Source organism: Lithobates pipiens, unplaced genomic scaffold (assembly GCF_037356315.1).
Source record: "Lithobates pipiens isolate NorthernLeopardFrog02 unplaced genomic scaffold, aLitPip1_a1.2 Scaffold_16, whole genome shotgun sequence".
In the NCBI taxonomy this organism is placed as follows: Eukaryota; Metazoa; Chordata; class Amphibia; order Anura; family Ranidae; genus Lithobates; species Lithobates pipiens.
The window spans coordinates 552,117,579-552,131,380 of NW_027507748.1; the positions used below are offsets into that span (position 1 = coordinate 552,117,579).

Genomic DNA, 13,802 nt, shown 5'->3' on the forward strand with positions numbered 1-13,802 from the left:
GCCGGGCGCGATGTTATGACGTCACGTCCGGCCTCTGCATTCAAAATAACGGCTCCGATTTGGCTAGGAAGCCAGGATCGTTTTTTTATTATTTTAGGCTTCACAGCCTAGAGGTGAGATGTGGGGTCTTATTGACCCCATATCTCACTGTAAATAGGTCCGATCGTGCCATATTTCTATTACAAGGGATGTTTACATTCCTTATAATAGGAATAAAAGTAATCTTTTTTTTTTTAAAGTGTCAAACTAAAACTAAAAAAATAAAAGTAAAATTAACAATAAAAAAAAAAAAAATTTTTTAAAGCGCCCCTGTCCCCGTGAGCTCGTACGCAGAAGCGAATGCATACGCAAGTCCTGCCCACATATGAAAACGGTGTGCAAACCACACGTGAGGTATCCCCATGAATGGTAGAGCGAGAACAATAATTCTAGCACTAGACCGCCTCTGTAACGCAAAACATGTAACCAGTAAAAAAATTTAAAGCGTCGCCTATGGGGATTTTTAAATACCAAAGTTTGGCGCCATTCCACGAGCGCGTGCAATTTTGAAGCGTGACATGTTGGGTATCTATTTACTCGGGCGTATCTTCATCTATCACGTTATGCAAAAAAATTGTGCTAACTTTACCGTTTTTATTTTTTTTAAGCATGAAACTTTTTTCGAAACGCGTTCGAAAAATTACTGCGCAAATATCATGCGAGATAAAAAGTTGCAACAACCGCCATTGTATTCTCTAGGGTCTTTGCTAAAAAAACATATATAATGTTTGGGGGTTTTATGTAATTTTCAAGCAAAAAAATGATGAATTTTACATGTAGGAGAGAAATATCAGCATTGGTCTGGATGGGAAGTGGTTAAAAAAATGTCAGTTTTTTCAGGAGCAGTGATTTTAATAATGCGTAAAGTGAAACAAAAGTGTAATATTCCTTTAAATTTTGTACCTGGGGGGTGTCTATAGTATGCCTGTGAAGGGGCGCATGTTTCCCGTGCTTAGAACTGTCCCTGCACAAAGTGTCATTTCTGCGGGGGGAAAAAAATCACTTGTGGCTATAATGAATTGTCGGCTCCCCATAATACAGAGAACAGTCACTGAAAGTCATTGATAAAAAAATATTCAAATTCAATTACCAGGCCCTTCAGGTCTGGTATGGATATTAAGCGGAACCCCGCATTAAAAAAAAATATAGAATTATGCGGGGTTCCCCCTAAATAACCATAACAGCAACGGATGATCATCTCTCCGGGGTCCAGCGATGGCCGATCTGATCCAGCGATGGGTGACCTCTCCCACCAGTGCAGCTCATCCATCCTCTGTCTCCACTGGCAGAGACACTGCGGGGATCCTGACACCTTTACATTTCTTATATGAGGAGGGCGGGGCCACTCGTCGCCTGACCCCGCCCCCTCTGACGCAAGTGGCAAAGCCTGGTTTCCCCAATGATGTGTGGGTGACCCTGCCACCCTCTGATGTAAGGGAAACCTTCTACAATAAACATGTCTGTTAAAAAAAAAAAAAAACTGGGAATGTGAAATGCGTTGTATGTAAAAGGATTATGCTTGAAATAAAAGTACAGCTTATTCAGTAAATAAACTAAACTTTCTTTTCAAAATTGTATTTTTTATTATAAATGGAATAACAAGGACTGTATATGTTAATAACATTTCACCTATACATGAGAACAGGACCACCCCCCCCCCTCATAATAATGTATGTTTCTTCCCATTATGCATTTTCAGTTATTGACAATGCTGATCCAGAAACATATATTGCTCTTGCAAGAGCTTGATGAATGTTCTTTTCAGGTGTCATTTTAGCTATAAATTGCAAGATAACTGAAATACATCACAGGTGATATAATTTGCTGCTCAGTGATTGCAGTATTCTAGTCTGCATCTCCCCAAGGTAATACATAAAACCTGACCTGTTTAGGCCCCTTTCACGCTGGGGCGTTTTTCAGGCGCTACATCACTAAAAATAGCGCCTGTATAGCGCCTGAAAAAAATCTGGCCCCTTTCACTCCAGCGTGTTTTTATTCTACCCGCCTATTTTTTATCTATGTATTAAATTCAATAAAAATATATATTTTTTTTATACTTTTGGCATTCTATGTTCCTAGAGGCATATGTAAAGTCCCAAAAGTCCCATACTACATATTTATAGTGTCTTCTCCCCCCCCCCCTTTTAAAATATGTTTATGGGATGATGCCAATGCATTAGTGCAGTATTTCTGCATTAGTGGATTCATTCTCAGCCCACACCACATTACCTAAACTGGAGTCTTTCCCCTGCAAAGCCCACGCAGAAATGCATATTTCTCTTGTTTGAAAAATAGGATTTTTTGTACTCTTGTAAAATCCTTTTCTCTGTAATTCACCGACCAACACAGCTCCTCTCTTAGACCATTGGGTTGTATACCTTTCCCTTTAGGAGACACTAGGCCAGGGGTGGATCCAGAGTCTAATCTCGGGAGGGGCACTGCTATAAAATATGTTTTTTGGGGGCAATTCAAATGGGAAATGGCTGTTGTTGGCGCTTCAATCATTACGGCACCATGGTTGTTATGGTGTCAGGATGATTGAAGCGCATTATTTCTATTAATGCATTGTAATATAAAATTAAATGGTTCAACTCACCATAATGCAGAATCAGTGGGAGCCCTGAGGATGTCACTTGCCACGTCACCTCCCACACATTGCGGATTGTCACTTGCCACGTTGCCTGCCACACATTGCGGATTGTCACTTGCCACGTTGCCTGCCACACATTGCGGATTGCCACGTAGCCTGCCACACATTGCGGATTGTCACTTGCCACGTCTCCTGCCACACATTGCGGATTGCCACTTGCCACGTAGTCTGCCACACATTGCGGATTGTCACTTGCCACGTCACCTGCCACACATTGCGGATTGTCACTTGTCACGTTGCCTGCCACACATTGCGGATTGTCACTTGCCACGTCACCTGCCACACATTGCGGATTGTCACTTGCCACGTCACCTGCCACGTCACCTGCCACACATTGTGGATTGTCACTTGCCACGTCACCTGCCACACATTGCGGATTGTCACTTGCCACGTCACCTGCCACACATTGTGGATTGTCACTTGCCACGTCACCTGCCACACATTGCGGATTGTCACTTGCCACGTTGCCTGCCACACATTGCGGATTGTCACTTGCCACTTGCCACGTAGCCTGCCACACACTGCGGATTGTCACCTACTGGTGGTCTTTTGTTGGGTCCCAGAGTGAAGATAGGCAGCAGAGAGATGATGCAATCTCTCTGCTGCACACAGCTTCCTACACAGTGAGGGCGGAACTGGAGGGATGCAGGGCAGTGAGAGATGATGTCATCTCCCTGCTCCCCTGCCTGCTGGCTTCCTGATTGGCCAGCAGCCCTCCTAAGCCGCCCAGCTGCCCCCCCTCACCCGTCCACTCAGCGCGGGTACCCGCGGAACCGGCCGCGATTGGACCCGCGGAACCGGCCGCGATTGGACCCGCGGAACCGGCCGCGATTGGACCCGCGGAACCGGCCGTGCTGTCATTAGCTGGCGGTATTCTCGGAGGGGGCAATTGACCCGTTGCCCCCCCCTGGATCCGCCCCTGCACTAGGCAAAGTTGTAACACAACACTCAGAACTTTCAGTTCCGCCCAGGAGGCGGTCCCCTAGGTATCAACCCTCCACCCTGCCTGGCAGTAATCAGTACGTCAACAAGCAGTATAACGTAAAGATAAAAGGAGGGGCGGGTGCTGTGCCGGTCGGTGAATTACAGAGAAAAGGATTTTACGGTGAGTACAATAAATCCTATTTTCTCTTATATTCACCGACCGACACAGCTCCTCTCTGTAACTAAAATGGGACACCCCCAAGCAGTGCCAAATGAGGGGTGGGAAAAACAGCATAAAAACCTCATCCACCATGGCAAGTGGGAACTAGTAAAACTGTACCCACAAAATAATAGTGCCTGGAAACCTCCACCGCAAAATCAGGGTACCCTCAACAGGAGTGACTACACACAACCGCACAAAAAAACTGCAGAAGTAATACAACAGTGCATACAACAGTGCATTCTTAAAAGGTACTGTGTTTTTATCGAAAAACAAGGAAAAACGAAAAGATATTGCATATTCAATTGCAACTATACAGCCGCCTGCAAAAACTTTGCGGCCAAACAGGCATCAGCCAATGCACTGACGTCTAACTTGTAGAAGTTGGTAAACGTGTGGACAGACGACCATGTCGCCGTCTTACACACCTGAGCGACAGACACTTGGTGTCAGAAAACCCAAGACGTTCCGATTGCCCTTGTGGAATAGGCCATAACCAGGAAGAGAGGCACCTGCCCCTTTAAGGCGTAGGCTTGAGCTAAAATTTGTCTGATCCACCTGGAAATGGTGGCTGATGAGACCGCCATGCCTTTCTTGGGACCAGCTACCGAGGCAAACATCGAGTCTGACTTCCGAAAGGGAACAGTGGTAGACAAATACACTTCAGAGCCCGAACCATGTCCAGAGCATGCAGGGCCACCTCCTTAGGCTGTTTCGGCCTAGGACAGAGATGGTAACACAATGTCCTCATTAATGTGAAAAGCCGAGAACACCTTCGGTAGAAAGGACGGTTGCGAACGCAACACCACCTTATCCTATGGATCACCAGATAAGGCGACTTGCAAGACAAGGCCGCCAGTTCTGAAAACCTCCTGTCCGAGGTGATGGCCACTAGAAAGACCACTTTCTGGGAAAGAGTCAACAGGGGAAATTCCCTGATATTTTCAAGCAGCGGGTTTTGAAGCACCAATAACACTAGGTTCAAATCCCATGGGGGTAACGGTGGATGCACCGGAGAGACTACAGGACGAACCCCCCTGAACAAAGGTACTCACTATGAGTGAGACGCCAGGGGTCGCTGAAAAAAAAAAAAAAAAAGAAGGACAGCCAAAGCTGAAATTTTTGCCCCTTAATAGTGCTTAACGCCATTTTCTGGTCTAATCCTTACTGAAAAAACAGCGGGATCCTGAATATGGAAAAAGGAGCGCGGATGCCAACCTTTCTCCGCACACATGGAGATGTAGGCCGTCCAGGAACGATGATATACAGTGCCTTGCGAAAGTATTCGGCCCCCCTTGAACTTTGAACTTTTCAACCTTTTGCCACATTTTAGGCTTCAAACATAAAGATATAACATTTTTATTTTTTGTGAAGAATCACCAACAAGTGGGACACAATTGTGAAGTGGAACGAAATCTATTGGATTTTTGAAACTTTTTTAACTAATAAAAAAATGAAAAGTGGGGCGTGCAAAATTATTCGGCCCCCTTGCGTGAATACTTTGTAGAGCCACCTTTTGCTGCGATTACAGCTGCAAGTCGCTTGGGGTATGTCTCTATCAGTTTTGCACATCGAGAGACTGAAATTCTTGCCCATTTTTCCTTGCAAAACAGCTCGAGCTCAGTGAGGTTGGATGGAGAGAGTTTGTGAACAGCAGTTTTCAGCTCTTTCCACAGATTCTCGATTGGATTCAGGTCTGGACTTTGACTTTGCCATTCTAACACCTGGATAAATTTATTTGTGAACCATTCCTTTGTAGATTTTGCTGTATGTTTGGGATCATTGTCTTGTTGGAAGATAAATCTCCGTCCCAGTTTCAGGTCTTTTGCAGACTCCAACAGGTTTTCATCCAGAATGGTCCTGTATTTGGCTGCATCCATCTTCCCCTCAATTTTAACCATCCTCCCTGTCTCTGCTGAAGAAAAGCAGGCCCAAACCATGATGCTGCCACCCCCATGTTTGACAGTGGGGATGGTGTGTTGAGGGTGATGAGCTGTGTTGCTTTTACGCCAAACATATCGTTTTGCATTGTGGGCAAAAAGTTCGATTTTGGTTTCATCTGACCAGAGCACCTTCTTCCACATGTTTGATGTGTCTCCCAGGTGGCTTGTGGCAAACTTTAGATGAGACTTTTTATGGATATCTTTGAGAAATGGCTTTCTTCTTGCCACTCTTCCATAAAGGCCAGATTTGTGCAGTGTACGACTATGGACAGACTCTCCCACCTCAGCTGTAGTTCTCTGCAGTTCATCCAGAGTGATCATGGGCCTCTTGGCTGCATCTCTGATCAGTCTTCTCCTTGTCTGAGCTGAAAGTTTAGAGGGACAGACAGGTCTTGGTAGATTTGCAGTGGTCTGATACTCCTTCCATTTCAAAATGATCGCTTGCACAGTGCTCCTTGGGATATTTAAAGCTTGGGAAATCTTTTTGTATCCAAATCTGGCTTTAAATTTCACCACAACAGTATTACGGACCTACCTGGTGTGTTCCTTGGTCTTCATGATGCTCTCTGCGCTTTCAACAGAACCCTGAGACTATCACAGGGCAGGTGCATTTATACAGAGACTTGATTACACACAGGTGGATTCTATTTATCACGATCAGTCATTTAGGACAACATTGGATCAGAGAATGAAGTAAAGTGGCCGAATAATTTTGCACGCACCACTTTTCAGTTTTTTATTTGCTAAAAAAGTTTAAATTATCCAATAGATTTCATTCCACTTCACAATTGTGTCCCATTTGTTGGTGATTCTTCACAAAAAAATAAAATTTTTATATCTTTATGTTTGAAGCCTGAAATGTGGCAAAAGGTTGAAAAGTTCAAGGGGGCCGAATACTTTCGCAAGGCACTGTGTATATTATTAATATATATAATTCTTCTGTATACCATGTCCAGGATAGCTACTTCTTGTAAATTGACACTTTCATTCAGCCAGTTAACATCCTGCCAGCGCATCACCAAAAGCGCCTGAAAAACGACCTAGTGGGAAAGGTGTCTGTTAGATTTTATGAGATGAAGGGGAAAATAAATAAATAAAAAAATTAAATCGGCCTAACATATCGGCCATAAAAAAAATAAAAAAAATAAAAATCGCCATATATGGGCCATCAGCCGCTGTGATTTCTAAAAATCGGCATCGGCCAGAGAAAAACCCATATCGGTCGACCTCTATCCCATATCACCAAAAATAAAAAAGGATTGGCTCCAATTCACTTTTCTGCATCTGTTTGTTGGTGTATCAAACTTGTTCCATGACGTGTGCCCATTTATTTTAAGAGGGGCCAATTTTTAGAGCGACAATTTTGAAAAAAATAAAAATAAAAAACAAATTTTTTTACATTTTGCTATAATAAATATCCCCCAAAAATCTTTAAAAAAAAAAACAAAAAAAAACACAATTTTTCCCCCTCAGTTAAGGCCAATAAGTATTCTACATATTTTTGGGGAAAAAAAACGATTAGAAAAAAAATAAAAAATAAAAATAAAAATCGCAATAAGCTCGATTGGTTTGCCAAACGTTATAGCGTCTACAAAATAGGGGATATTTTTATGGCATTTTTTTTTTTTTTTACTAGGGATGCCAGCTATCTTTATCATGACTGACATTTTGGCGGACACATCAGACAATTTTGACACATTTTTGGGACCATTGGCATTAATACAGCGATCAATGCTATAAAATTGCATTGATTACTGTAAAAATTTCACTGGCAGTGAAGGTGTTAACCACTAGGTGACAGTGTAGGGGTTAAGAGTTCCTTGGGGCATGTTTCTAACTGTATGGGGGCGTGGCTGTGTGTAACACCACACTGATCGCTGCTCCCGATGACAGGGAGCAGACGATCAGTGTGCTGTCACTAGGCAGAATGGGGAGATGCTGTTTACATCAGCATCTCCCAGTTCTTGAGCTCCGTGACACGATCGCGGGTATCCCCGCGACGATCGAGTCAACGGGACCCGTTGACTCAGCAGGTGCATGCGCACAGCCGTACCATTCTGCCGACGTACAGTATATGTGCAGGAGCCAGTCAGGAACCGGTTAATGTGTAGATCTAATTAGTCAAGTCAGCAGTAGGAGTAGAAAAATCACTGGCCAACTTATGCATCTAGTAACACTTGTTCATATCATAACAGAAAAAAAAAGTCAAATTAGTGAACTCAAGCTAGGTACACACAGGCCGAAAATCGGCGGCTAAAAACAGTCAGTTTAGCAGTTACCGGCCCATGTGTCCAGATATTCGTCCGTCAGAAGTTGGTCTCACAAAACGGCTTCTGTTGAACAAGCATACTGGACAACCATCATCCGATCAGCACTCAGCCATTGGATGTGTTCTGGGGGAGGGATAGTCCCCCTGTCTGAACACAATAGCTTAGTAGGGAGATCTTGGCACTAACACTGGGGGTGTGTGGTGACCTGTACGTTTTTTTGTTCAAGTAGGGTTGAACGTAAAAAAAAACTTCCCATGTCTACCCAACATTACAGTTTAGGGGTGCATTCACACTTTCGAAAGCACCCTGCCTCCGATTACTGACAGAACCCCAGTGAGTGTTCCCACGATAAGCTGAAAGAGGCAGCCCCATTGAAAGGAATAGGGGGCTGCTGCCTCCTGCAGCGACCACATTGTGATCGGCCCTGAACACAGCCTGCCTGCGAGTGTATGCGATTCTGCCTGATGATGCTGCCTATAAGGCTAGTCACTGGAATTGCCCGAGGTTCTCATCTAATCAAAGGCAGGGTGCACTTCCAAGTGCGAATGCACCTAAAATCTCTCTTATGACTATGCTTATTGGCAAAAGTAGTACAACACTATACAAAAAATAATGACCACATATATTAAAGAGGAGCTGCACAAAAAAAAAATAATATTAAAAGCCAGCAGCTACTAATATTGCAGCTGCTGACTTTTAATAATATCACACTTACCTGTCCCAGGTTCCAGCGATGTCGGCGGCAGATGACGAGCGATCGCTCGTCTCGCTGCAGCCACCACCGCCATCCTCTGTCATGGAATCGGGAAGTGAAGCAAGAGGGCTTCACTGCCCGGTTCCCTACTGCGCATGCGCGAGTCGCGCTGCGCTGGTTCCCCGCTGTGTCTCTGGGAACTGTGTGTTTCCCAGAACACAACGGGGGGGCGGAACCATGCGGCGGTGGGCGGAGCCATGCGGCGGTCTGGCCGGAAGTGGGTGCACCCCTCCCCCCCGAAAGGTGCCGATTGTGGCACCGGAGGGGGGGAGGGATAATACTAGCGGAACTTCCCCTTTAGGGTGAAGAACCGCTTTAAGTCTATGTTGCAACAGCACTTAACCTCACACAACAATTACCAGATCTTGAAGTGGCTGTAAGATAAGATGTCCAATCCAAATCTGTGCTTGTTATCACAAAGCCCACTTAATTTCAGCAAAAGAAAAGTGTTTTGGGGGCAAGAAAATACAACATGATACCCAGTATGTTTCTGTCTCTGTGTTCAGCTGTACAATATTTCCAGAACAGGGAGACCAGTGTCACGCTGGCCGCCATCTCTGAGTCAGTACAACCAATACAACTCATTCATCTCCTGGTCTGACTGTTACAATGATGACAGACTTATTGAAAACGTGAGTGACCTTACATAACCAACCATATTTTTCCATGTAAAGATCTGCAATGAAACACAATCCAAAATGCCATTGGCTGTATGTAAAATGAACAAAAAACAAAGAAAAATAGGTCAGCAACCTGCGTCACTTTGATACCAGTGTATGTTTCTTTGTAAGTGGATCAAATAATTTCCACCTTCATGCTGAACACATGACATAAGCAATTAGGGCTTTTTAAAGTACTGAAAAACATCTACTATATCCATGTGTGCTTTGTTTCAAAATGAATATGATTTGATGACGACGGATGGAAGCTAAATTTCACATGAGTTATCTGGATAGACTAAAGGCTACAAGAGAATCAGTTACTATAAAACATGTATATGTGTATGTATGTATGTATGTATGTATATATATATTGTTTATTTGTGAGTAATAATCATTGGGGGTTATTTACAAAAGGCAAATCCACTGTGCACTACAAGTGCACTTGAAAGTGCAGCCGCTCTAAATCTAAGGGGTAGATCTGAAATGAGTGGAAGCTCTGCTCATTTTATCATCCAATCATGTGCAAGATAAAATGCTGTTTTTTATTCTCCTTGCATGTCCCCCTCGGATCTACAATGACTTTCATTTGCTTCCAAGTGCACTTTCAGTGCAAAGTGGATTTTCCTTTAGTAAATAACCCTGATTGACTGTGAACTGATGTTGCATATGTTTTCAGCAATCAATCAGAAAAATCTTACAATGAATCATGAAAAAAAACAAAAAAAAATAAATAAAAATAAACAGTAGAGCTTTGTACATACGATCAGATTTTCCGCAGATAAAACCGCAGACTTTTGTCCAAAGGGGCGTTGGCCCAAACTTGTCTTGCATACAAATGGCACACAATTGTTGGCCAACAAACACAAATGTAGCAACATACTACGTGGTTTTTCTGCTCTTTATCGCCACCTTTTAAACGCCTTCTGCTGCTGTGATAGTAGACATTTTTCTCCCTCCTCCTTTCTTCCTTCTTTCTTTCTCTTCTTTCTTCCTCCTCCGATTCCGCAATATTGCTGGTTGTCCAAAGGCCATTCAGAAATGAACTGAAAAGCACGAACCAACACGTGCTTTTCAGTTCATTTCTGAATGGCCTTTGGACAACCAGCCATATTGCGGAATCGGAGGAGGAAGAAAGGAAGAAAGGAGGGAAGAAAATTGGTTGCTTTATTAATTGTGACCAATTATGTCATTAGCCTTTGCTGCGGGAGCTCCAGGAAAATAATCCAGGAGGTTTGCGGCATTATCTCCAGATGATGGACCCCTGCCTTCACCAACTCTTGGTATTGTTGACCCACTATATTAAGAAGCAGGACGCATGCCTGAGGCTTTTATTTTTTGGTTGAATAAGGATTTGATTCGGTGTATAGAATGCACTTTTTGGGTAAGTTCTATTGGCCGATAGCATGTCTAATTTTGTTTTCTTTATTTAATGCACAATAAAAAAAAATTGTGGAGAATAATACTGGGCTATGTGTTTTACTTCAAAATGACAGTTTGGGAGTATGCAGTTACATTTTGAAAAATACAATGTAAAATTAACAAAGGACAACAACATAGTTGTGTCTTATATCTTAAAAACTATGGGATAATGGTGTTGTGGTAACTTGCACAAAAAAAAAAAAAACACAATAGTATATAGTAATAATATATCACTAGAAAAAAAAAAGCCTTTGAAAATTTGTTTGCCATAACTCCATCAGTATCACCAGCAAAGCAGCTTCATTAGTATCCCATTAAAGAACAAAACAATGTGCTCTGTATTACGAGATTTCAGAATTTGCCACATCATGAATGTTAATACTACATTATAAACGCTAGTTTAAAAGACCAACCGCTTCTGGCCCGTTCTTGCTTCAGAGCATTTGCGTTTGTCGGACAAAGCTCGGAAAACCCGACAACAGACATTTGTCTGCAGAAAATTTTAAAGCCTGCCATCCAACATTTGTCTGCAGAAAATCCAACAATTGAGACTGGTCTAAACTACGTGGCATGTTCACCAATGCCAGGAGCCTGGCGGACAAGGTGGGCGAACTAGAGATACTGTTGTACGAGGAGGATTTGGATTTTGCAGGAATTTCAGAGACCTGGTTCAACAGCTTTCATGATTGGCTGGCAAACATTCAACTTTATCCCAAGGATAGGGGGTAAAAAAGGGGGAGCGGTATGCCAATCAAGAATAATGTACAAGTAAATGTCAGAGATGATATAACTAAGGGAGCTAGGGAGGAGGTGGAATCCTTATGGGTAGAGCTCCAAAAGGGATGAAGCTAAGGAGAAAATAAAACTGGGAGTATGCTATAGGCCCCCTAACCTGAGGGAGGAAGGGGAGACAGATCTCTTATCACAATTTGGATTAGCAGCAAGTATGGGAAGTGTCCTCACAATGGGGGATTTTAACAATCCAGACAGACTGGGCGGAGGGAACCGCGCATTCATTTAAGGCTCGTCAGTTCCTAAATGTCTTGCAGGACAATTTTATGGGTCAGATGGTAGACGCACCAACAAGATATATATAGTTTCTCGATCTACGGATTATGAACAATACAGACCTGATCACTGATGTGGAAAAACAGGGCAATTTAGGTAACAGCAATCACAGGTCAATTGGCTTCAGTATAAAATTACACAAATAGGAAACATAAGGGGAAAAAAAAGACACTGAATTTCAAAAGAACCAACTTCCCTAAACTATGAACCTTGCTAGAAGGCATAAATTAGGTAAAATCTTAGGAACAAACACGGAGGAGAGATGGGTTTGCTTTAAGACCCCTTTCACACCACACCACCGATAGCGTGGGCGGTAAAAACGCCGCTATTTTTAGAGGCGTTTTACCGCTGGATTTGCGGCGCATTTCGGCCGTTAGCGGGGCGCTTCCCCCCCGCTAGCGGCCACGAAAGGGTTAAAACCACCGGCAATAGCGGCGTTTTGCTGGCGGTATTACAGCGCTGCCCCATTGATTTCAATGGGGAGCAGCGGTGGAGGAGCGGTAAACACACCGCTCCTTCACCGCTCCAAAGAAGCTGCTAGCAGGACTTTTCTCTGACTTCCTGCCAGCGCACCGCTGTAGTGTGAAAGCCCGAGGGCTTTCACACTACAGACAATGGTGCAGCTTCTTTAGGGCGTTTTGCAGGCGCTATTTCTAACGCTATAGCGCCTGCAAAACGCCCTGGTGTGAAAGGGGTCTAAGAGCATATTAAATAAGGGTATTAGCCAATGCATCCCATTGGGTAATAAATTTAAGAATGAACAAAAGTCCTGGATGGCTCAACTCCAATGTAAAAATGCATATATGTCAGAAACCATGAAACAGACAGACAGAAGTACAATTAAATCACACTTGTTTGTTTATTAATAAAAATAAAAGGTAAATAGAAAAAAGCATAGCCAGAGTCCAGTAGCCAGATCGGGTAGTCAGCCAGTCCAAAGTTCATTAACCAGATCGGGTAATCAGCCAGGGATCCAAAGAGAGCAACCGCAAGCAGGACAAGAAGCCAGGAGGGATGTCAGCAAGCCAGTCTTGAAACAAACAGCAGGAGATGGTTCCTTGTGATGTGACCAACGCGAAGGAAAATGAAAAAGTTAGCACGAAGGCTTTAAATAGGCAGGTCAGACGAGCATCATCAGGAACAGCTGGTAACTGTGGAAAGAGAAGAGAGCTGGCAATTAGCCGACAGCTGAGTGGCCAGCCCAGAGGAGGAAGGGCTAAGACAGACCTGACAGTACCCCCCCCCCCCATGACCCCTCTCCCTCGGAGGGCCAACGGGCTTGAGGGGAAACAGTCTATGGAACTCGTGGAGGAGGACAGGGGCATGTATGTCAGAGGATGAAACCCAGGAGCGTTCCTCCGGACCGTACCCCTTCCAATACACCAGGTACTGTATGCGCCCACGGAACCTACGGGAGTCAACAATGGATTGTTTTGATTGGTTGTTTTGATTGATTTTTTGGTGCCGAAACCGAAAATGAAAAATACACTAGGCCGAAAACCAAAACCGATACAGAAACAGCACTGATACCGAAAATGACCGTTTAAAAAAAAATTTTTTTACAGGAGGTGGTCAGAGACTGGCGACATGGTACAGGAGGTGGTCAGAGACTGGCGACATGGTACAGGAGGTGGTCAGAGACAGAGGACGTGGTACAGGAGATGGTCAAAGACTGGGGACATGGTACAGAAGATGGTCAGACTGGGGACATGGTACAGGAGGCATCCCCCATTGCAGGCCAGTGTCCCCTATTGCAGCCAGCGTGCCCCATTGCAGCCCATTGCAGCCAGCGTGTCCCATTGCAGCCAGTGTGTCCCATTGCAGCCAGTGTGCCATTTTGCAGCCATTGTGTC

At 43.9% G+C, this 13,802-nt stretch overlaps 1 protein-coding gene across 4 annotated transcripts in view; it reads right to left on the minus strand.

Annotated features, from left to right (window-relative positions):
* The window catches only part of TIMELESS (timeless circadian regulator), a 166,659-nt gene that overhangs the window by 139,387 nt on the left and 13,470 nt on the right, over positions 1-13,802 (minus strand). The window lies entirely within an intron of this gene.